The following is a 25,488-nucleotide window of genomic DNA, read 5'->3' as shown; positions in this document are numbered from 1 at the left end:
GGGTTAAAATAAGATGACCCTTGAGTCTGCAGAACCCAAGGGAAAGAAAAGGGCTAGGTGACAAATGGTAAAACCAAGGTTGGGTATTGCTGGAAAAGCTTTAATCAAGGCGAAATATCAAGGGGTTCCCATTATAACCCAACCGCGTAAGGAACGCAAAATCCGGGAACATAACACCGATATGACGGAAACTAGGGCGGCAAGAGTGGAACAAAACACTAGGCGAGAGGCCGAGCCTTCCACCCTTTACCAAGTATATAGATGCATTAAGACAACATAGCAATATAATGATATCCCAACAAGTAAATAAATGTTCCAACAAGGAACGGCCTCCAATCTTCACCTGCAACTAGCAACGCTATAAGAGGGGCTGAGCAAAGCGGTAACATAGCCAATCAACGGTTTGCTAGGACAATGGTGGGTTAGAGGTTTGACATGGTAATTTGGGAGGCTGACAAGCAAATGGTAGACATCGTAGCATTGGCATAGCAAAGAGCGAGCAAACTAGCATAGCAAAGATAGTAGTGATTTCGAGGGTATGATCATCTTGCCTGCACAGTTGTGAGAGTTGACAGGATCCTCAAGAGCAAACTCAACGGGCTCCTCGTTAGCGAACTCGTCTCCCGGCTCTACCCAAACAAGACAAACAAGCAACAAGGATACAATCAACCACGTGCAAGACCAAGCAACACGATGCAAAGATGATACGCTATGCGGGATGCAAAATGCAAGATATGACAGGAAATGCATGAACCTGGCCTCAACTTGGAATTCCAAGGGTGCCACTGGAAAGATGAGATGAAATCGCTTGAAAACTATATAAAGAACGCCGGAATCGGAGTTACGGTTTGGAAATGGCAAGCGATTCAAATATGACACCGGTCTGTGATTTACAGCAAGTAGGCATCTAAATGCAATGAAATGAACATGCTACAGCACCCAAACATGACAAAAAAATACATGTCAGGGATGCACACAAGATGCTTAACAAAAGTCTAGCACTGAGCCACAGCCAATTCATCCATTAGGAGGTTCAAACAAGCATGGCAAAAACGCAAATGGTAAAACAGATCTCAGACTTAGTGAAATTAACACTTGTCTGGAATTTCAGATCATATAGCCCTCTTCGGAGCAACAAAACAACATGCTACAGGACCTGAACATGACAAGGAAAGACATGGCATGGAGCGAATCAACAAGCTTAACAAAAGTCCCTTAGTGACCTTGAGCCAAAAGGGATCACAAAATATACTAACAAGCACACGAACATAGCAAAAACATAATCAGTTTTCAGACTTAGTGAAAACTGGGACATGCTGAAACATAACTCACGAAGGCATGTTTACGAGCTCGATGCACTCACTACGGTGCAAGTCATGGCAACACAATCATACAGCCATAAAGAAGGCACAAAATACAATCTAGACATGGCAAGAACAATGGCATAGCATGCACGGATCAACTACAATAATATCGGCAAAATCGCAAACAAGTTGACGATCTGCCCAGATTCACAACGAAGCAAAAGTAGAGCTCGATTGACTCAAGCTAGGGTGCTCCATAATTGCAAAAAAAAGACATGGATGGATTGAGCATAACAATATTACAAAACTCCTTTACTGGTCATCCTCAAAAGAGGCACGGATCACTAGGAAAAAGCATGAACATATGGCATCATGAACTAAACAATCCCAGACTTTGTGAAAACTACTAAGTCCCTGAAAACAGATTTACCGGCTGCCTCACTTTGCAAGCTTGCACAAGTCACCACACACATCCTAAAAATGCATGGGTTGCACCTCTGGAAATATAACAAGATGCTTAACAAAACATATGAACGACTCACAGGCATATCATGCACACAACAATCATGGCAAAAATGACAAAAGTCTAAGATGAACTAGCAGATCTGACAATTAACTCATGAAGCCCTCTTCTAACAGCATTTCGGGCATCAAGATGAGCTCAAATGAAAATGATGCAATGGAATGAAATGATGTACTCTCTGAGTTGAACATTTTGATATGCTATATAAATGAATCGGAGCTACGGATGCAAAGTTACAGAGTCTCGAACATGGCAACTTGGATCAAGAATTCTAGGACTTAGAAATAAAAACACCTCGCGGGATCTAGGGTTACTGTAGCTGCGAACCGGATCCAGATCGGGTGCGCCTCCCGAGGAACCCGGCGGGGTACTGTAGCTCCGGCGAGGCCGGCTCGTCGCCGGCAAGACGAGGGAGAGGCGAGGCCGGGCGGCGCGGGCAGCGCGACGGGGCGGCGGCCGGCGACGCGTCGGGCGGCGGGGCCGCGCTGCAGAGCGTCGGGCGGAGAGGCGGCGGCGGCCGTGCGGCGAGCAGCGGCGGGGAGCGGCCGGGCGGCGAGGAGCTTCGGCCGGGCGGCGGGGAGCCCCGGCCGGGCGCGAGGAGGCGGGTGGCGGCGGTTGGGCCCGGGGGGCCGGGGACGGGCCGAGCGGGCCCGCGCGGGGTGCGGCGGCGATGTGGGCACGCGGCGCCATGTGGCGGTTCGTGGATGGCTGGCGGCGGAGTGGACAATGTCCGGCCGTCCAGATTTTTGTCCGGCGGTCAGAGGAGGAGAGGGGCTAGGGTTTCGGGGGAGGAGACCCAGGATTTGGAATGGGGGGGGTCTATTTATAGGCATAGAGGGAGCTAGGAGAGTCCAAATGAGGTGCGGTTTTCGGCCACGCGATCGTGATCGAACGCTCTAGATGATGGAGCAGAGTTAGGTGGGTTTTGGGCCAAATTGGAGGGGTGTTGGGCTGCAACACACACGAGGCCTTTTCGGTCCCTCGGTTAACTGTTGGAGTATCAAACGAAGTCCAAATGACACGAAACTTGACAGGCGGTCTACCGGTAGTAAACCAAGGCCGCTTGGCAAGTCTCGGTCCAATCTGGAAACGTTTAACCCCCACACACGAAAGAAAGGTAGAAATGACCACCGGAGAAGAACGAAGCGCCGGAATGCAAAACGGACAACGGGGAAAATGCTCGAATGCATGAGACGAACACATATGCAAATGCAATGCACATGATGACATGATATGAGATGCAAGACAACGACAACAACACACGGAGACAAAACCCGAACCCGAGGAAATAAATATAACTTAACGCCAGAAACGACAAGAGTTGGAGTACAAATTGGGAAAGTTATATCCGGGGCGTTACACCAAGCCCCTGGCGCCTCCCTCTTTCCCCCGTAACACCTCTCCCTCTTGTTAGAGCTTGGCGAAGCCCTGCCGAGATCCCGCTGCTTCCACCACCACGCCGTCGTGCTGCTGGATCTCCATCAACCTCTCCTTCCCCCTTGCTGGATCAAGAAGGAGGAGGTGCCTTCCCAACCGTACGTGTGTTGAACGCGGAGGTGCCGTCCGTTCGGCGCTCGGTCATCAGTGATTTGGATCACGACGAGTACGACTCCATCAACCCCGTTCTCTTGAACGCTTCCGCTCGCGATCTACAAGGGTATGTAGATGCACTCCTTTCCTCTCGTTGCTAGAAGACTCCATAGATTGATCTTGGTGATGCGTAGAAAATTTTAAATTCTGCTACATTCTCCAACACTTTGCTGCATCATCCCTTCCTCTTCGGGGAAAACCAACGCAGTGCTAAAAGAGGTAGCAAGAAGGATTTCTGGCGCCGTTGCCGGGGAGGTCTACGCAAAAGTCAACATACCAAGTACCCATCACATACCCTTATCTCCCGCATTACATTATTTGCCATTTTCCTCTCGTTTTCCTCTCCCCCCACTTCACCCTTGCCGTTTATTCGCCCTCTCTCTCTATCTATCCTCCCTCTATTTGCCTCTTTTTGTCCGCTTGCTTTTTGCTTGCTTGTGTGTTAGTTTTCTTGCTTGTCACGATGACTGAAGATAATACTAAATTTTGTGACTTCACCAATACCAACAACAATGATTTTATTAGCACTCCGATTGCTCCTCTTACCAATGCTGAATCTTGTGAAATTAATGCTGCTTTGCTGAATCTTGTTATGAAAGATCCGTTCTCCGACCTTCCTAGTGAAGATGCCGCTACCCATCTAAATAGCTTCGTTGATTTGTGTGACATGCAAAAGAAGAAAGATGTGGATAATGATATTGTTAAATTGAAGCTATTTCCTTTTTCGCTTAGAGATCGTGCTAAAGCTTGCTTTTCGTCTTTGCCTAAAAATAGTATTGATTCATGGAATAAGTGCAAAGATGTTTTTATCTCTAAGTATTTTCCTCCCGCTAAGATCATCTCTCTTAGAAACGATATTTTGAATTTTAAGCAACTTGATCATGAACATGTTGCACAAGCTTGGGAGAGAATGAAATTAATGATACGTAATTGCCCTACTCATGGTTTAAATTTGTGGATGATTATACAAAACTTTTAGGCTGGATTGAATTTTGCTTCTAGAAATCTTTTAGATTCGGCCGCGGGAGGCAATTTTATGGAAATCACTTTAAGAGAAGCTACTAAACTCCTAGATAAAATTATGGTTAATTATTCTCAATGGCATAATGAAAGATCTACTAATAAAAAGGTGCATGCGATAGAAGAAATTAATGTTTTGAGTGGAAAGATGGATGAACTTATGAAATTATTTGCTAATAAGAGTGTTTCTTCTGATCCTAATGATATTCCCTTGTCTACTTTGATTGAAAATAATAATGAATCTATGGATGTGAATTTTGTTGGTAGGAACAATTTTGGTAATAACACGTATAGAGGAAATTTCAACCCTAGGCCTTATCCTAGTAATCCCTCTAATAATTATGGTAATTCCTACAAAAATTCTTATGGAAATCATAATAAGATGCCCTCTAATTTTTATTCTAATATTAAAGAATTTATTACTTCGCAAAAGAATTTTAATGCTATGATTGAAGAAAAATTTCTTAAGATTGATGATTTGGCTAGGAACATTGATAGAATTGCTCTTGATGTTGATTCTTTGAAACTTAGATCTATTCCACCTAAGCATAATATCAATGAGTCTCTCAAAGCCATGAGAATTTCCATTGATGAGTGCAAAGAAAGAACCGCTAGGATCCATGCTAAGAAAGATGCCTTTATAAAAGCGTGTTCTTCTAGTTCCTATGAAAATTATGATGAAGATCTAAAAGTTATTGATGTGTCCCCTATTAAATATTTGTTTTGCAATATGAATCTTGATAATGATGGGACTGAATATGATCCACCTTTACCTAGAAGGCATTCCAAGAATTCTGAATCTTTTGATCTTGATGCTAAATTTGATAAAAGTGGGATTGAAGAAATTAAAACCCTAGATGTTGCTAAACCCACTAATGGATTTCAAGGAATTTAACTATGAAAATTGCTCTTTGATTGATTGTATTTCCTTGTTGCAATCCGTGCTAAATTCTCCTCATGCTTATAGTCAAAATAAAGCGTTTACTAAACATATCGTTGATGCCTTGATGCAATCTTATGAAGAAAAACTTGAATTGGAAGTTTCTATCCCTAGAAAACTTTATGATGAGTGGGAGCCAACTATTAAAATTAAAATTAAAGATAATTAATTCTATGCTTTATGTGATTTTGGTGCTAGTGTTTCCACGATTCCAATGACTTTGTGTGATTTGTTAGGTTTCCGTGATTTTGATGATTGCTCTCTAAATTTGCACCTTGCGGATTCCACTATTAAGAAACCTATGGGAAGAATTAATGATGTTCTTATTGTTGCAAATAGGAATTATGTGCCCGTAGATTTTATTGTTCTTGACATAGATTGGAATCCTTCATGTCCTATTATTCTTGGTGGACCTTTACTTAGAACGATTGGTGCAATTATTGATATGAAGGAAATATTAGATTCCAATTTCCATTAAGGAAAGGCATGGAACACTTTCCTAGAAAGAAAATTAAATTAACTTATGAATGTATTATGAGAGTCTCTTATGGATTGCCTACCAAATATGGCAATACCTAGATCTATTCTTGCTTGTTATGCCTAGCTAGGGGCGTTAAACGATAGTGCTTGTTGGGAGGCAACCCAATTTTATTTTTATTCCTTGATTTTTTTATCCTGTTTAGTAATAAATAAATTATCTAGCCTCTGTTTTCCTTGTGTTTTTTTGTGTTTAATTAGTGTTTGTGCCAAGTAGAACCATTGGGAAGACTTGGGGAAAGTCTTGTTGAAAAAAAACAGAAACTTTACCGCTCACGAGAACTGCTGTCATTTTTATTTGGAGAGTTATATTTAATTAATTATTTTTGAAGATGACTAATAGATAAATTCCTCACGTCCAGAAATTTATTTTAGAATTTTTGGGGTTCCATATCTTGCGCTAGATACAAATTACTAAAGACTGTCCTGTTTTTGACAGATTCTGTTTTTCGTGTGTTGTTTGCTTATTTTGATGAATCTATGGCTAGTAAAATAGTTTATAAACCATAGAGAAGTTGGAATACAGTAGGTATAACACTCATATAAATAAATAATAAGTTCATTACAGTACTTTGAAGTGGTCTTTTGTTTTCCTTCGCTAACGGAGCTCACGAGATTTTCTACTTTAAGTTTTGTGTTGTGAAGTTTTCAAGTTTTGGGTAAAGATTTGATGGATTATGGAACAAGGAGTGGCAAGAGCCTAACCTTGGGTATGCCCATGGCACCCTCAAGATAATCTAAGGACACCTAAAAGCCAAAGCTTCGGGATGCCCCGGAAGGCATCCCCTCTTTCGTCTACTTCTATCGGTACCTTTACTTGGAGCTATATTTTTATTTACCACATGATATGTGTTTTGCTTGGAGCGTCTTGTATGATTAGAGTCTTTGCTTGTTAGTTTAACACAATCATCCTTGCTGTACACACCTTTTGAGAGAGCCATACATGATTTGGAATTAGTTAGAATACTCTATGTGCTTCGCTTATATCTTTTGAGTTATATAATTTTTCTCTAGTGCTTCACTTATATCTTTTAGAGCACGGTGGTGGATTTGTTTTATAGAAACTATCGATCTCTCATGCTTCACTTAGATTATTTTGAGAGTCTTAAATAGAATGGTAATTTGCTTAAAATCCTAATATGCTTGGTATGCAAGATTAATAATAAAACTTTCTTATGAGTATGTTGAATACTAAGAAAATTTGTGATATTAAAGTCATGCTAGTTGAGTAGTTGTGAATTTGAGAAATAATTGTGTTGAAGTTTGTGATTCCCGTAGCATGCATGCATGGTGAACCGTTATGTGATGAAGTCGGAGCATGATTTATTTATTGATTGTCTTCCTTATGAGTGGCGGTCGGGGACGAGCGATGGTCTTTTCCTATCAATCTATCCCCCTAGGAGCATGCGTGTAATACTTTGCTTTGATAACTTGTACATTTTTGCAATAAGTATATGAGTTCTTTATGACTAATGTTGAGTCCATGGATTATACGCACTGTCACCCTTCCACCTTTGCTAACCTCTCTAATACCGCGCACCTTTCGCCGGTATCATACACCTACCATATACCTTCCTCAAAACAGCCACCATACCTACCTATTATGGCATTTCCATAGCCATTCCGAGATATATTGCCATGCAACTTTCCACCATTCCGTTTATGACACACTCCATCATTCTCATATTGCTTAGCATGATCATGTAGTTGACATCGTATTTGTTGCAAAGCCACCATTCATAATTCTTTCATACATGTCATTCATGAGTCATTGCATATCCCGGTACACCGCCGGAGGCATTCACATAGAGTCATATTTTGTTCTAAGTATTGAGTTGTAATTGTTGAGTTGTAAGAAAAATAAAAGTGTGATGATCATCATTATTAGAGCATTGTCCCAGTGAGGAAAGGATGATGGAGACTATGATTCCCCCACAAGTCGGGATGAGACTCCGGATGAAAAATAAATAAAAGAGGCCAAAGAAGCCCAAATAAAAAAGAGAGAAAGAAAAGAGGCCATAAAAAAAGAGAAAAGGCCCAAATAAAAAAATGAGAGAAAAAGAGAGAAGGGACAATGTTACTATCCTTTTACCACACTTGTGCTTCAAAGTAGCACCATGATCTTCATAGTAGAGAGTCTCTCATGTTATCACTTTCATATACTAGTGGGAATCTTTCATTATAGAACTTGGCTTGTATATTCCAGTGATGGGCTTCCTCAAATTGCCCTAGGTCTTCATAGCCTGTTGGATGCACACCCACTCAGTTTCTTTTTGAGCTTTCATATACTTATAGCTCTAGTGCATCCGTTGCATGGCAATCCCTACTCACTCACATTGATATCTATTGATGGGCATCTCCATAGCCCATTGATACGCCTAGTTGATGTGAGACTATCTTCTCCCTTTTTGTCTTCTCCACAACCACCACTCTATTCCACCTATAGTGCTATATCCATGGCTCACGCTCATGTATTGCGTGAAAATTGAAAAAGTTTTGAGAATGTCAAAAGTATGAAACAATTTCTTGGCTTGTCATCAGGGTTGTGCATGATTTAAATATTTTGTGTGGTGAAGATAGAGCATAGCCAGACTATATGATTTTGTAGGGATAACTTTCTTTAGCCATGTTATTTTGAGAAGACATAATTGCTTTGTTATTATGCTTGAAGTATTATTATTTTCTATGTCAACATGAACTTTTGTCTTGAATCTTTTGGATCTGAATATTCATACCACAATTAAGAAGAATTACATTAAAATTATGCCCAATAGCATTCCGCATCAAAAATTCTGTTTTTATCATTTACCTACTCGAGGACGAGCAGGAATTAAGCTTGGGGATGCTTGATACGTCTCCAACGTATCTATAATTTCTGATTGCTCCATGCTATATTATCTACTATTTTGGACATTATTGGGCTTTATTATCCACTTTTATATTATATTTGGGACTAACCTATTAACCAGAGGCCCAGCCCAAAATTGTTGTTTTTTGCCTGTTTTAGGGTTTTGAAGAAAAGGAATATCAAACGGAGTCCAAACGGAATGAAACCTTCGGGAACGTGATTTTCTCATCGAATACAACTCAGGAGACTTGGACCCTACGCCAAGGCACGTAACAGGAGGCCACGAGGTAGGGGGGGCGCGCCCTACCCTACCAGGCGCGCCCTCCACCCTCGTGGCCCCCTGTTGCTCCACTGACGTACTTCTTCCTCCTATATATACCCACGTACCCCCAAACGATCAGATACGGAGCCAAAAACCTAATTCCACCGCTGCAACTTTCTGTATCCACGAGATCCCATCTTGGGGCCTGTTCCGGAGCTCCGCCGGAGGGGGCATCGATCATGGAGGGCTTCTACATCAACAACATAGCCTCTCCGATGAAGTGTGAGTAGTTTACTTCAGACCTACGGGTCCATAGTTAGTAGCTAGGTGGCTTCTTCTCTCTTTTTGGATCTCAATACAATGTTCTCCCCCTCTCTTGTGGATATCTATTCGATGTAATCTTCTTTTTGCGGTGTGTTTGTTGAGACTGATGAATTGTGGGTTTATGATCAAGCCTACCTATGAATAATATTTGAATCTTCTCTGAACTCTTTTATGTATGATTGGTTATCTTTGCAAGTCTCTTCGAATTATCAGTTTGGTTTGGCCTACTAGATTGATCTTTCTTGCAATGGGAGAAGTGCTTAGCTTTGGGTTCAATCTTGCGGTGTCCTTTCCCGGTGATAGTAAGGGCACCAAGGCACATATTGTATTGTTGCCATCGAGGATAACAAGATGGGGTTTTCTTCATATTTCATGAGTCTATCCCTCTACATCATGTCATCTTGCTTAAGGCGTTACTCTGTTTTTACTTAATACTCTAGATGCATGCTGGATAGCGGTCGGTGAGTGGAGTAATAGTAGTAGATGTAGGCAGGAGTCAGTCTACTTGTCTCGGACATGATGCCTATATACATGATCATACCTAGATATTCTCATAACTATGCTCAATTCTATCAATTGCTCAACAGTAATTTGTTCACCCACCATAGAATACTTATGCTCTTGAGAGAAGCCAGTAGTGAAAACTATGGCCCCCGGGTCTATCTTTATCATATCAATTTCCTACTACTTAGTTATCTGCTTTGCTATTTACTTTGCCTTTATTTTACTTTGCATCTTTATCATAAAAATACCAAAAATATTATCTTATCATATCTATCAGATCTCACTCTCATAAGTGGCCCTATAGGGATTGACAACCCCGATTTGCGTTGGTTATGAGGATTTATTTGTTTTGTGCTGGTACGAGGGACTCGCGCATAGCCTCCTACTGGATTGATACCTTGGTTCTCAAAAACTGAGGGAAATACTTATGCTACTTTACTGCATCATCCCTTCCTCTTCGAGGAAAACCAACGCAGTGCTAAAAGAGGTAGCACCGCCCCAGAGAGTTCTTCAAGCAACTCATCACCAATTGGCATTGGATGTTTGCTACCGTAACTGCATTAAGTTGCAAACAATCAATACAAAACCTCCACAATGCATCCTTCTTGCGCACAAGTAAGACTGTCAATGTAAGTGGACTAGAGCTCAATCGAATGGTACCATTGCACATCATCTCTTTGATTTGTCTTTGAATATTGTTGTGGGTTGTAACTATACGGTCGTACATTGATATTATGTGAACCTAGAACCAATGTAATTTAATGATTATGGGGTAGCCGGGGAAGGGTGGTAGGGATGTAGGTTCCTAGAACAAATCACTAAGCTCATCCAAGACCTGCTGCATTGCTAGTGGAACTAGTTTTGCGGTGATTTCTGTTAATTCCATGGTGCAAAGATCCTGTTCCTGGTTAAGAATTCACTCCTAGTTGAACTACTTCTTGGCGTAATGGACCTTGAAGTTGTTCTCTTAGCAAAACCCTCTTGAACCTTGTCTGTATGCTACATGTGTGTGTGTGTGTGCGATGTGAATCTTGTTAGACCTTGTGGCTCTCTTGGTTTGCTTTATATATAAAAGCGGGGCGAAAGCCTTTTTAGGTATAGACCTTGAAGCTATACCAAGTAACATGAGGCATGTGGCTTGTCATGAACACCACCCATGTGATGTGATGCCCTTGATGAGTCAATCGCATCCAACGCTTGTACTAGTCAACCCACATAGGACTATGATCCTCCAACTAATCAGCACCAATAATCAAGTCATAGCAACCCAGAGGAAGCACTTTCACATCTTGCTGGAAGGCAAAACCCTGTGTCCACCGGGATAATTGGGCCACCGTTTTAGAATGGGTCATCTTAGCTCCTCCAACAACTACATGTGTAGTTGCATCAATGTCTTGAGTTGGAAGGGCTAGCTCCTCAACAAGTGCAGCATCTACAAACAAACAATTGACCCTTGAATCAACCAAGATCGGTGATAATCCATAAGTATAGGGGATCAATTTTAGTCTTTCTCGATAAGTAAGACTTTCGAACCAACGAGGAGTTAAAGGTAGAATTAATATTCCCTTCAAGTTATCGACCATCGATACAACTCTACGCACACTTAATGTTCGCTTTACCTAGAACAAGAATAAAACTAGAAGTACTTTGTAGGTATAAAGGGATAGGTTTGCAAGATAATAAATAACATGAAAATAAAAGTTAGGTGTTGTTTTACTAAAAGAACAATTAGGTTAGTATAGCGAGTGTGGGGAAGTGGTGGTAGGATTTGTGGAATTGTCCCTAAGCAATTGACTAAGTTACTAGACCGATAGCAAGTTTTATGTGGGAGAGGCCACTGCTAGCATCCCGTCCCTTATCTAGAATTCTATGCACTTATGATTGGAACAATTAGAAAGCATCCGCAACTACTAAAGTTCATTAAGGTAAAACCCAACCATAGCATTAAGATATATTGGCCCCCCTTCAATCCTGTATGAATCAATTTCTATGTTAGGAAGAAGCTTCTGTCACTCTTGCCCTCCAATGCGTAGTCCTATCAACATACAACTAACCCTAAGGTGTGATCCACATGTGCACTCATATGATGGGCACCAAAGGACAACAACATAGCCACAAGCAATTTAAACCAACCATAGCAATTCACCAATCACCCATAGGACAAAAAAAATCTACTCAAACATTATAGGATGGCAAAGCATAAATCACCATGTTCAAGTAGAGGGTACAATGGGTTGCAGGAGAGTGGACCGCTGAATGTAGATGAAGGGAAGGTGATGGAGGTGTTGATGAAGATGACGAAGTTGTTGGAGTAGATCACTGTCACACAATGATTGCCTCGATGGCGTTCTGGCGCCACCGGGAGAGAGGGGAAGAGAGCCCTCCCCCCTTCTTCTTCTTCCTCTTCTTCTTCTTCTTCTTCTTCTTCTTCTTCTTCTTCTTCTTCTTCTTCTTCTCCTTCTCCTCTTCTTCTTCTCCTTCTTCTCCTTCTTCTCCTTCTCCTTCTTCTGATTCTCCTCCTTCTTCTTCTCCTTCTCCTTCTCCTTCTTCTCCTTCTCCTTCTGCTCCTTCTTCTTCTTCTTCTTCTTCTCCTTCTCCTTCTCCTTCTTCGTCTTCTTCTTCTTCTTCGTCTTCTTCTTCTTCTTCTTCTTCTTCTTCTTCTTCTTCTTCTTCTTCTTCTTCTTCTTCTTCTTCTTCTTCTTCTTCTTCTTCTTCTTCTTCTTCTTCACATTGGCTTTTATTTCATAATTAGCCCGCGGTTGTGATAAAATGCTAATTCAGTTGCTTTAGTACTATGCTAAATTTCTACAAGAAACATTTGAAATCGTCACGATAGAATTGCTTCTGTTTTGGAACTAATCAAACAAATAGGAAGAACACAATATTCTTGCTATGATTCGCATCAAGAAACTTATAAAAATGGCAATACATGAGATCGGTTCTTACCACAAGAAGTGGATGCCTTCAGTTTTGACTCGTTGAGGTAAGGAAGCAGCATCACCTGCCAGCAGGGATTCGAGGATGGGCGAGATCGGAGGAAGCTGCGCCATGTGTGGAGGAGGGCTCATGGCATGACCTATCCACCTCGAGAATAACAACAAGCAAGCACGCACAACTGTTACCCCTGCCGTCGACCAAACCTCATTGCCTACTGGAAGGAGCGGCTATGGTGGCTCGATGGCATGGTTGTGCTGCATGTCATCCAACAGATTGGCGATGGTGCGATGCTAGTTCTCCCCAACCCTCACTTCTCTGTAACTCTTCCACGAATTGTGTTATCTGGAAGCAACACACAACCTGTTGAAGATACTCGGGGACGGCGGCCAGCTCGCACACAACCTCCAATGACGCAGGTGCGGCACTGGGAGGAGGAGGGCGTTGGATTATGCAGGAACGGCATCGGAGAAGGACTGCAAGGTCAGGAGGATCCGGCCTACCACGCTTGTTGCCTCTCAATGTCCACCTCTTTAAGGAGAACATGAGCAAGGGAGAAAATCGGTGGCTACATCCTAGGAAAGGAAAGAGAGCGGGAGAGATGAAGGGGATTGACGTCCATGCATATGTTTCCTTTTCCTGGTTTGTTTTCCTTTTTCTTTTCTTCCCTTTTTACGTGTGTACCGAAGAATCTCTAATCAATCTCTGAAAAATCAAATCTAAATTAATCAACTATACCATAAGTTCCTCAATCGCATTAATTAATATTTTGGGCAAGGTATGGAAACGTTAATTAATGTAATTTTTGAGAAGTATGGAAATATTATTTAATGTGATTGAAGAACTTATGGTATAGTTGATTAATTTATATTTGATTTTTCAGAGATTGATTATAGATTAATCATAATTGATTTTTTCACATAAATACATTACGAATAAATGGAAGGAGTATCAGACGTGATTCGGTTTTAGCATGAAAGGGGTGGTGGGAGGTGAGACAAAAATAAACCAGACAAAAATAAACTGGACGAAAATAAACCAGGACTATTCAACCAACTCGTCCATTAGAAGTAGAGAAAACGAGATGCACTGTCAGTATTACACGACTGACTGATGTATAGCCAGCAGGTCCGCTCTGAATCCATGGATTCATTCACAGCCAGCTATCCGGGAGTCCAATGTTCTGGAACCTAATGGACGAGCCCTTGCCCCCTTGCCGGCCGTGATCTCCGGCCCGTCACCATCGATCTCCTCCTCGTCGCCTTCGGACGACAGCATGAGCAGCGGCGGCGCTGGCGGCGGGGGCAGGGCGAGGGCGCCCTCGTCCCACGTGAGGAAGTGCAGCATGATGGGGCGGAGCGCGTGGCGGTGCAGCAAAAGCTTCTGGCTCAGCGGCACGGTGTCGTAGCACCTGACGTCGCCGGCGGTGGAGACCATCCACGACAGCACCTTCTCCCCTCCCACCCTCGACACCACCAGCAGCCTGCCCGCCCGCTTCGCCGCCCGGTGCAGCTCGAGCAGCCCCGACCGAGTCGACGCCACACCCGGCGTGCTCTCGTCCGCCACCGATGACACGTAGATGAACCCCTCCTCGGTCCGGCTGATGGCGAAGCCGAGCCTAGTGTCCCCCTGCCGCAGCGCGATCTCCACCGCCATCTCGCCGCCGGGGCCTGACGGCGCGTACCACAGCCGCACCGCGCGCACCATGCCGATGTCCACGCCGTGGTAGTCCTCGAACCCGTACAGGCTGACGTTGGACATGTTGGCCAGGTCGGACAGGGACCCCATGTTCACCGTGGACACCGCTGTCTCGCCGGAGATCTTGGTGAGCAGCGCCTCCGTCTGTACGCTGGCGAGCTCGACGGGGACGCCGGAGGCACGGGACGAGGCGAGCCAGGCGTCGGCGCGGGTGAGGGTGTCGTCGAACGTGTTGTAGCGGGTGTGGGTGCCGTCCGTGGCCTTGGGCAGTAGCAGTAATGACAGGAATTGTTCCAAACCCTAATCTGTTTGACATGGTATCAGATGATGCGTTCGGTCCGCGCCGTGCTTCCATTTCCTCTGCCGCCGCCACGTCGGTCTTCGCCGCCGCGCCGCCTCCGTCAACCCTGGCGATGGAATCACTGTTCATGGCGTCTACCCCGCTCGCCTGGGCTCGTCCGTCCGCATCAGGGTCGCGTCCTCCAGCGCCCCGATCGCCCGCGCCTTAGATCGCCCGCGATGCCGCCATGGCGTCGCACGCCTTTGATCCCGCGCAGCCATCCAGAAATCCATCGCTCGCGTACGGTGCTCCCATGCAGGATCGCAGCGACCCATCCCTGGCATACGTTGCCCACATGCAGGATCGATGCTATCCATCCCTGGTAGCCGTCAACGCTGGCTACGGTGCCCCCATGCAGGATCGGGATCGCGCCCCTGCGTAGCTGCCTTACGGCGCCGCTGCGAACTCTGCTGCGCCGCTGGCCTCAGTCCCTCGTGACACTCCCGTCCAGGTGCCGTACGGTGGGCCATATCCAGCGCCGTACGTCACGCCGTCGTCACCGTATGTCGCGCCGGCACCGTATGCTTCGTCCTCCACGGTGCCCTACGAGGCGCCGTATGGCGCGCCCTACGCTGCCTCTGTGCCGCATGTCACGTCGCTGCAGCTCTACGGCGTACCTCCTACACCGCCCTACGGTCTTCATCAACACTACCGTACGTCTCCGTCGGCCAATGCGCTGATTCCGTACAGTGCTCCTCCGACATACGACTCGCAGCTCTCCGCATCGGTGGCTGAACCAGGACCTTTCCACTTCGCTCACCTGGTGACGGTGAAGCTCTCTGCTGAGAACTACCTCCTGTGGCGCGCTCAGGTGTTGCCGCTGATGCGTAGTCACTACCTTGAGGGGTATGTCGATGGTACGCTGCCGTGTCCCCGGCCATGGTTCCGGTGCCCTCGGCTGCTGGTGGCTCCGTCAAGGTGTCCAACCCTTCTCATCGTCAGTGGATCGCTCAGGATCAAGCTATTCTGGGTGCCATTCAGTCCTCGCCCACACCCTCCGTGGCCGGCATGGTGGTCTTTTCCGCGACGTCGAGGGATGCATGGGCCACGCTCGACTCCAGCTTTTCCTCGCAGTCGGTGGCCCGTTCCTCTGCCATTCGTAACCAGCTGGGTGAGGTCAAGAAAAATGACCTCTCCGTCACGGCCTTCTTCAACAAGGTCAAAAGTTTGGCTGATACACTGTCGTCTATTTGGAAGCCTCTTCGTGACGAGGAGTTCACTTCGTTCATTCTCAATGGGCTTGATCAGGACTATGATTCTCTCATTGAAAACATTAATGGATGTGACACACCGATGCCGCCTCGCGATCTCTATGCACGCCTTCTCAACACAGAACAGAGGCTCGCTGCTTGCCGCTCCGTTGGCGTCTACACGGAGGGCCCTTCTGCGAACGCTGCTCTCCGCGGGGGCTCCCGCGGTGCCAAGCAGAAGGCGCCGCCGACCTCAGGCAACCAGCCCCGTCCGCCCGCTCCACCTCCGACAGCTGGTCGCAAGCGGCTCCACTGCGAGGCATGTGGTGGTGGGGTTGAGTGTCAACTTGCGGCATCGAGGGGCACTTGGCGTCTCGCTGCCATCGTCACTTTAAACGAGATTTTCTTGGCATTGGGAACAATGGGAAGGGCAATGAGAAGCAAGCTGCTCTCACTACACCGGATCCCGGGTTCACTCCTTCATACTCGGTGGATCCTGCCTGGTACATTGATACGGGCGCTACGGACCATTTGACGAGTCAGCTTGACAAGCTGGCCACTCGCCAGCCCTACACCAGTCATGATCAGGTCCGCACGACCAATGGATCAGGTATGCCCATCTCACATGTTGGTCAGGCATCTCTTCTTTCATGTACCACTAAAACATTGTGTCTGCTTGATGTCCTTTGTGTTCTGTCAGTCACACGTAGTTTACTCTCGGTTCCTAAATTAACTCGTGACAACAATGTGTTTGTTGAGTTTCACCCTTTCCATTTTTTGTTAAGGACCGGGGCACGAGGGACGTTCTTCTTAGTGGTCGAGCTCGCGATGGCTTATACACACTTGATGTGCCATGAGTCTCTCAAGTTTTCAGTGGTGTTCGGGTGTCGTCATCGCAGTGGCACTCTCGCCTTGGCCACCCCGCTACTCCCATTGTGCACCATGTGCTTCATCGCCATCATCTTCCCGTTGAGTTGAATAATAAGGAGTTTCTAGTGTGTGATGCTTGTTAACAAGGCAAGAGTCATCAGTTGCCTTTTTCTGTATCAGTCATGTTGTCACGGCTCCTCTTGAACTTGTGTTTTCAGACGTGTGGGGCTATGCCCAAACTTCTGTTAGTGGTCACAACTATTATGTCAGTTTCATCGATGCTTTCAGTCGCTTTACTTGGATTTATCTTATTAAGCGCAAATCTGATGTGTTTCATGTCTTTATGCAATTTCAAGCACATGTTGAACGATTTCTTAAGCACAAAATTATCCATGTTCAGTCAGACTGGGGGGCGGGGGGGGGGGTGAGTATCATAACCTTAACACCTTCTTTCAGAAGCTTGGCATCTCACATCATGTGTCTTGTCCTCATACACATCAGTAGAACGGTGCAGCCGAGCGCAAACACCGTCACATAGTTGAAACTGGCCTGACACTTCTTGCACATGCCTCTATCCCGTTTCGGTTCTGGAGCGATGCTTTTGTTACTGCCTGTTTTTTTATAAACAGGATTCCCACACGACGCCTTCACATGAAGTCTCCGCTCGAAGTGTTGCTTAATGAAACTCCAGATTACTCCCTCCTTAAAGTGTTCGGCTGTGCGTGTTGGCCGCATCTTCATCCGTACAATAAGCATAAACTTGAGTATCGATCTAAACAATATGTGTTTCTTGGGTACAGTCCTCTCCACAAAGGTTACAAGTGTCTTCACATCCCGTCAAATCGTGTTTACATTTCTCGTGATGTTGTGTTCGATGAGACTGTCTTCCCGTTTTCCACGCTCACATCACCCACCGATACTCCCGTCAGCGAGTTGCACTCTTTTCCAGTTTTGCCTAATCAATTTGTGGATGCTGCATATTCTCCTCTGTTGTTGCCTAACCATGGTGCAGGGACTAGACGAGGCGCTCGACTTGAGCTTCTGGATGATGATATGGCCACAACTGGGCCAGTTGCTGTTATGCCGGATGAGGCGCTCGACGAGGCTGCCCCCGCCACTACCCCGCTTGACCCCGACGTCAATCACGCGTGCATGCCCCATGCACGAGGATCCAATGGGGTGACCGATTCGCTAGGGCCAGCGGCCTCGCTGTCGCCTGGGCCGGCCGAACCTGCGGAGCTGTCGGCCAGGCCGGCTGGACCCGCGGCGCTCTCCCCTGAGCCGGAGGTCTCGCAGGTCACCGAGTCTTCGTCGCCTGGTCCGTTGACGCCGGTCACGCCCGGTCTGTCTTCACCGACCCTAACCGTGCCACCGGATGCGCCTGTTGACTCGCCCGCCGGTGCGTCCTCCTCGCCGTTGATGGATAGTGGCTCCTCTGGTATGGCAGCTCCAGCGCCACCTCCGCCTGTCGTCCTGCGTCCCCATACTCGCAGCAAAAGTGGCAGCTTCCAACCGAAGAAGCGCACTGACGGCACTGTCGCGTGGCTTGTGGCCTATGTGGCACATGCTGAGGCTGACCCTACGACTGAACCACGACATTTTCAAGCAGCGCTTGGCACCCCACATTGGCGTGCTGCGATGGAGCAGGAGATTCATACCCTTCAAAGAAACAACACTTGGCGTCTTGTTCCACCTCCATCTGGTGTTAATATCATTGAATCTAAATGGGTATTCAAGGTGAAGAAACATGTCGATGGCTCCATTGAGAGGTACAAGGCACGCCTGGTTGCCAAGGGATTCAAACAACGGTATGTCATTGATTATGAAGACACATTCAGTCCTGTTATTAAACCAACTACTATTCATGTTCTTCTCTCTTTGGTTGTTACTCACGGATGGTCGCTTCGACAACTTGATGTTCAGAATGACTTTCTCCATGGAGTTCTGGACGAAGAGGTTTATATGCGTCAGCCGCCAGGTTTTGTTGACCCTGCTCAGCCACATCATTTGTGTCGCCTTGTCAAAGCTCTCTATGGTTTGAAGCAGGCCCCACGTGCGTGGCATGCCCATCTTGGTGCTGCTCTTTGTGCGCATGGGTTTGTTCCTTCTACAGCAGACACGTCTCTGTTTATTCTACAGCGACCCAAGGTGACTATGTACATTCTGGTCTATGTTGATGACATCATCCTTGTCAGTTCGTCTGCTTCTGCTACAGATCGGCTTGTGTCCTGTCTTGGTGCTGAGTTTGCTGTTAAGGATCTTGGGAGACTGCATTATTTTCTGGGCCTAGAGGTTCTTCATTCTGATGGTGGCTTGACTCTTACTCAGAAGAAGTACTCTCAGGATCTCCTGCGTCGTGTCGGTATGTTGCAGTGCAAGTCTGCTATGACTCCCATGTCTGCTACAGACAAACTGACAGCTCTTGCTGGTGACTTGCTTTCTCCTGAGGATGCCACAGAGTACCGCAGCATTGTGGGTGGACTGCAGTACTTGCTCATTACTCAACCAGACATATCATTTGCAGTTAACCGTGTGTGCCAGTATCTTCATACACCACGTGATTCTCACTGGTCAGCTGTTAAGCGCATCTTGCACTATGTTCGTCACACTAGTTCATATGGTCTCCATCTTCAGCCTGAGTGTTCTGGACTGATCTCAGCATTTTCTGATGCCGACTGGGCTGGTTGTCCTGATGATCGGCGATCCACGGGGGAACATGCTGTGTTCTCTGGGCCTAACTTGATCGCCTGGCAAGCTCGCAAGCAAACTATGGTGTCTCGGAGTAGTACCGAAGCTGAGTACAAAGCTGTTGCTAATGCCATAGTTGAGATCATGTGGGTGCAGTAATTGCTTCGAGAGTTGAAGGTCTCCCCAACTCAGCCACCTGTTCTTTGGTGTGATAACATTTGTGCAACATACCTTTAATCCAATCCAGTATTTCATGCCCGAACGAAGCACATCGAAGTTAACTATCATTTTGTGAGGGAACGTGTTGCTCAGAAGCTCCTTCAGATTAAGTTTGTTTCTTCGAAGGATCAGCTTGCTGATATTTTCACTAAACCCTTGCCCTTGCCTTCTTTTGAAGGATGTCGTCGCAATCTTAACCTTCTGAGTGTTTCAGGACATAGTTAAGATTGAGGGAGGGTGTTAGACTAAGTATATATTAGATATACTTGTTGTAATATAACCGGTATTTGTACGGTTCCCTCTTATAAATATATGACAGCCGTACCCACCAAGGGTATCGAGCATTGTTCCAAACCCTAATCTGTTTGACACTCTGGCACCGGCAGCAGCTCCTTCATCTTCTTCTCCCACGGGAACGTCTCGTACGCCGACGCGATCTTCCAGTCCCGCAGCGCCGCCAGCATCTTGTCGTTCTTGGAACCTTCAGTTCACATCATCAAATCTTTCCAAAGTTAATCTAATTTGCACCCCAATTTACTTTCATCTCATGTGAGAATGTTTCACTAAATGTAAATTCGATTCAAACAGTGCAAATCTGACAAAAGAATGTGAGGTGACAGATAGAACCAGCTGCCCAAATGGACCTAGAATGGAATAGTTCCGTGGTATTCATTTAACAAACAATCAGTAGTTTACTGGAGCAGATGCAATGTTGGTATTTGGTTCTTTGGCATTCACAAGTGATATGTCAAACAACCATATGCTTGCAAGTGGCACTTTAATTTAAATTCTGAGCTGCAAACGTTGCAACAAGCATGAGAGATCGTGCCGATGTGTTGGAGATCTGCGAGGGTTCGTAAACAAAATCATGTTGACAGAAATATAATTGTGTTGGGCAACAAGAACTTCAATGGTCTATCTTCAGCTGTAAATTTTTGCGACATCTCCGCATGCATCATCCAGATGCAGAGGCTGGGGTATATTCTTTTTTTAAAAGCTATAAACTAGAAAGGATTTTGGTTTATGACACGACGTCTTGTGATTGCCATGGCCATTTCTTGGCTCCTCGTTTGGAAGTGGAGAAGGAGCTATTGCTTAATCGTCGGTTACCATGTCAGCTAGTCACTGGAAATTATGATGATAAAAAATCATAGCCACGTTGGAATGATGTCAGTACGCTATATTGCGCGATGACGAAATTTGATAGTTAAACAAAGAATTAGGCCAGCGAACGTAAACGAAAATCAGAAGAGCCCTGAAATTAGCCCATACTACCGGGGCCACAAAAAACCGGTTGAAAAATTATTCATTTTTTTGCTAATTCTCAATCAACTGAGATTCTCTTAATTCTCCGTTGATGCCAGGAACTGTCGATGAATCGTTGTGATCCATGCTTTAACGTTTTCTAAATTTTAAGAACAAATACTACATTTTTCTTGTACTAGATAAACAAATTATTCCGAGAAGGTATATACCTTATACTCCCTCTGTAAATTAATATAAGACATTTTAGATAACTAGAGGGAGTAAGAGCCTGTTCGGAATTCTGCCAGCTCCGTGAAATCTAGATACAGTAGATCAACAACACCTAAAGAGTTGGTTTAAGGGCATAGGACAGTGGGGACACCAAGACACTCGGCAACGTAAAGAAGCAACTTACTTATCCTACTGGGGAAAATAGCAGGAGTACCATTTGTAACACAGTTTAATTGCATCATGTTACTGGAGGCATTAGATTAACAATAACACTGGTTAGACATGTGTCACAACCTGATTTTTGGCCCTTTCCTTTTCTTTTGATTTTCTGAGGTTTTTGCTTGAGTTTTCTTTTTCCGTGGCTATGTGGTCTGGAAACTGAAGAAGAAGCCATCTTCTTTCTTTCCATAGTGGCTTGTCATCCCCATCTCCATTCCTATACCTTGCCATTTTCATCCTAGCTAAACCCCAATATTCTTTTCCTTGGGAATATTCTTTTTCTATTAAAGGAATAACCCAATTTGCCCTAGGTTGTGAAGCAACCTATATTTCTATCACTCCCAAAATTCCCAAATAATTCTGATTCATTGTTTGGGTCATATCTTCTTCAAATATTGCAAAATATTTCATTTTCCATGTTCCTCATCATGCTTAATTAATTCCTTTCCTATTCTATCCTGAATGTCAGATTGTGAAGCAGGTGCCATTTATCTTTGCCCAATTGACCCCAAACTTTTTGGACACCTTTTCATGTCCATATAATTGCCTCATGCCTAAATTCAACTTAATTTGCCTAGTGAATATTCCTGAGCAATTTTTCAAAGTTCCTGTCTGAAGGAATTGTTTGTGAAGGAAGTACTAGCTAGGTTAATCCTATTGATTTGAAAATTTTGCATGGTCCTTCATTTTATCAAATGAAAGGCCTCCTCAAGATTTGAGATCATGCAATGCATCCATGTGACCTGAGCATCAATTCTTTGGTTCTGTCCAAATTTTCAGTTAATGAAGCAAGTATATTTTATCTTGCTCCATTACATTTGAAAATTTTCCCAGGCCTTCTCCTACCCATATAACTCATCTCCACAAGATTTGGAAATATTTCATCTAGCCATTTTCCCTCAGGATTTTTCCTAAGTTTCTATATAGAGAAGTGCTATATGAAGGAAGGACTAATTTGGCTTGGTCAAATGGCATGAAATTTTTATGGCACTCTCATATGCCCAAATAATCCTTCCATGCCCATTTTCATCAATTCATCACTCTATGTGAGTGCCTCTTCATGTTCTTGTTTCTGGACCAAGTTATGTGGTTGTTAAGAAACTATATTAAATACTGGTCCAAATCATCTCATAATTGACAGGATTATAGTCCTTCCTAACCTAAACTCCCCAGATATCCTATGTGGCTCTAATCTCACCTCAGTTGATAACTGTTTCATGATCAAGTTTGCAACAGGAAACTTCAGAGCTCACTTACCATTTCACCACGGAGTCTTTGACCGAGCTACCACCGCAGTTGAAAGCTACCTAGGAAGGACTAAACCCCAGACATCATTTGGCATGGCTTGTGGCACCGTGTGCACCAGTGCATGTGGTGACCACCGCTTTGGTGTGCAATGGCCACGTCCAGAAAGTTGCCTAGCTCCGGCCCCTCCCCCTCTCATCGTCTTTGCGCGCGTAAACATGTCCAACAGTTTCACCAGGTCGTCGCCATCCCCCTGGACTCCTCTCCCCCTCCGTAAGCCTCTCCGTCAGCGCTCGTTGCCGCACGCCCACGGGTGAGCAGTGCCGACATGCATTAATGGCGCTTGGCTACTCCCCCCTCGACCTCTTCTGCTCCGTGAGCTCTACGGCTCGTCCGCACCCCCCTTCGCCGCGTTCCCGAGCCTTCCCGTGATCGCTGCGCGTCGCAAGAGCTTTGGCCGAGCTCGAGCGGCGGCAACCGGCTTGGCACCTCGCGCCGCGGCCATTTAAGTTCCTCCCCTTGGCCTCTTCTATCTTCTGAGGTTCGTCCGCTCCCCGTCGTCATGATCCCGCGCCTCCCCGTGATCATTGGCCGTCGCCAGAGCATAGCCGGATGCGAGCGGCGGCACCCGAGCCACGGCCACGCGTCCACGGCCTCCCCTCCTCGGCCATGCCTATATAAAGGCCACCCCGAGCCACTCCGAGCTCATCAACCTCCTCACCGCGCTCGTCTAGGCCCTCCCCACCTCCTTCCCATGATCGCTGCGCGTCACCAGAGCTTCTCCTCCACCCCCATGACCACAGTGCCTCTTACCGGAGCCCGGCTAAATTCGCGGCAGCCGGCGCCCCTCCCTCCTTGTCTCCACCTCTAGTAGGTCCCTCAACTTTGGCGAACCCCTCCAGAACCCTGCCGCTCCTTGTCCTACAGCATAGCCCCGACACCATCACCACCCGAAGCTCCCCTCCGCCACAGCCGTGGCTCCGCCCTTCCCCGTGCTCCTCGGCGACCGTTCTGCCCACAGACGGGTGTGGATGCCTCCCCTGAGCACGCCGGTAGGTCGAGAGTCACGAGAGGTGGCCGGAGTCACCGGGAATCTACGTCGGGCCGCCGGCCTCGTCTCTGCATCGTGGGTGAGAGGGAGGAGGAAGAAGGAGACCTGCCAGTGGGGCCCCCCTCCCCGTAGACTCCACCTGGCAGCGAGATAATCCCCGGCCCCGCCTTTGATGACGTGGATAAGTGGAAGCGTCAACCCACAAAGTATGTGTTCACTTTCAGAAAACGCATTCTACTTTCACTTCGGCCCGAAATGCGTTTTCTCCGATCTGAAGGCGTATTCCTCTAAATGCGCTTTCTATTTTTCAGCTCAGGGGCCTGTTTGTAGAACTCTTTTTATAGAATGGTCCCTAAACTTCGTCGGGCTATAACCTTTTGCTCGAGACTCCGATTGAGGTGAATCCAATGCCCACATCTTTGTCTCATCGAGCTTGTTCTGTTGGTATCATTTTCACTATGGTTTGACATATTGGAAATGACCACTTTGCCCTTGCCCGTAAACAGCCCCCTCCGCGAGAGAACTGTTTCCGGCTATTCTTTCCGCGGCTTCACCGCACTTCTCCCCGGAGCCTTCTTCATCCCCACGCAAGCCACAACTACCATTTGCATGATAGCCATGCATTAGCATTGATTTTCAACTTGAATCTTTAATAACTGTATGTTTGTTTTGTTACTGCTGTTATTTCGGTTATTCTTATGGATCGGTGATTACCGTCATGCTATGTTTTCTTGCACTCTGTTATCATGTTCTACTTGCTAGTATTATTTCATATTTCCATGCTTGATAGTAGTACATGTTGGGTTGGTCATGTTCTTCGGTGCATGACTAACGTCGGTTACCGAGTACCACTGAGGCAGTCCTAGTTTAGGGGGTCTTCGGACAGCCGGACTATATCCATTGGCCGGACTATTAGACTATGAAGATACAGGATTGACGACTTCATCTCGTGCCCGGATGGGACTCTACTTGGCGTGGAAGGCAAGCTAGGCAATACGCATATGTATATCTCCTCCTTTGTAACCGACCTTGTGTAACCCTAGCCCCTCCGGTGTCTATATAAACCGGAGGGTTTTAGTCCGTAGGACAACATACAATCATACCATAGGCTAGCTTCTAGGGTTTAGCCTCTCCGATCTCGTGGTAGATCTACTCTTGTACTACCCATATCATTAATATTAATCAAGCAGGACGTAGGGTTTTACCTCCATCAAGAGGGCCCGAACTTGGATAAAACATTGTGTCCCCTGCCTCCTGTTACCATCCGCCTTAGACACACAGTTCGGGACCCCCTACCCGAGATCCGCCGGTTTTGACACCGACATTGGTGCTTTCATTGAGAGTTCCTCTGTGCCGTCACCAGAAGGAAGGATGTATCGTCTCGTCTTTAAAGACAGTACTACTATTGGGGGAGCTTTGGCTGTCGGCCAAACTATCGGGCTAGGCGGGTTCATCATGACCGCATGTACGGCCGCCGCGCCGACGATGAATTCTCGGGTCATCAAAAACAGCCTCCACGTCAAATCGGCACTCACCGAACAGATAAATCCAATGGAGCTCTCCTCCTTAAACGAGCTCTTGGATCGCATCGCCGGCTTGGGAGTCACTACGGACTATGATAGGATTGGGCTTAAACCCGATCAAAGGGAGATTAACTCTCCACCGGTCACCCATCATATTGCAGTGGTGGAGGACCGATGCGGCGA

At 46.0% G+C, this 25,488-nt stretch overlaps 1 pseudogene; it reads right to left on the bottom strand.

The window, feature by feature from the left end:
* Window positions 1–13,939: 13,939 nt before the first annotated feature.
* LOC125507031 lies at window positions 13,940–20,279 on the bottom strand (annotated as a pseudogene).
* Window positions 20,280–25,488: the final 5,209 nt, after the last annotated feature.

The sequence above is a fragment of the Triticum urartu genome, chromosome 5 (assembly GCF_003073215.2).
Source record: "Triticum urartu cultivar G1812 chromosome 5, Tu2.1, whole genome shotgun sequence".
Taxonomy (NCBI): domain Eukaryota; kingdom Viridiplantae; phylum Streptophyta; class Magnoliopsida; order Poales; family Poaceae; genus Triticum; species Triticum urartu.
This window is presented reverse-complemented; position numbering and strand designations above follow the sequence as displayed.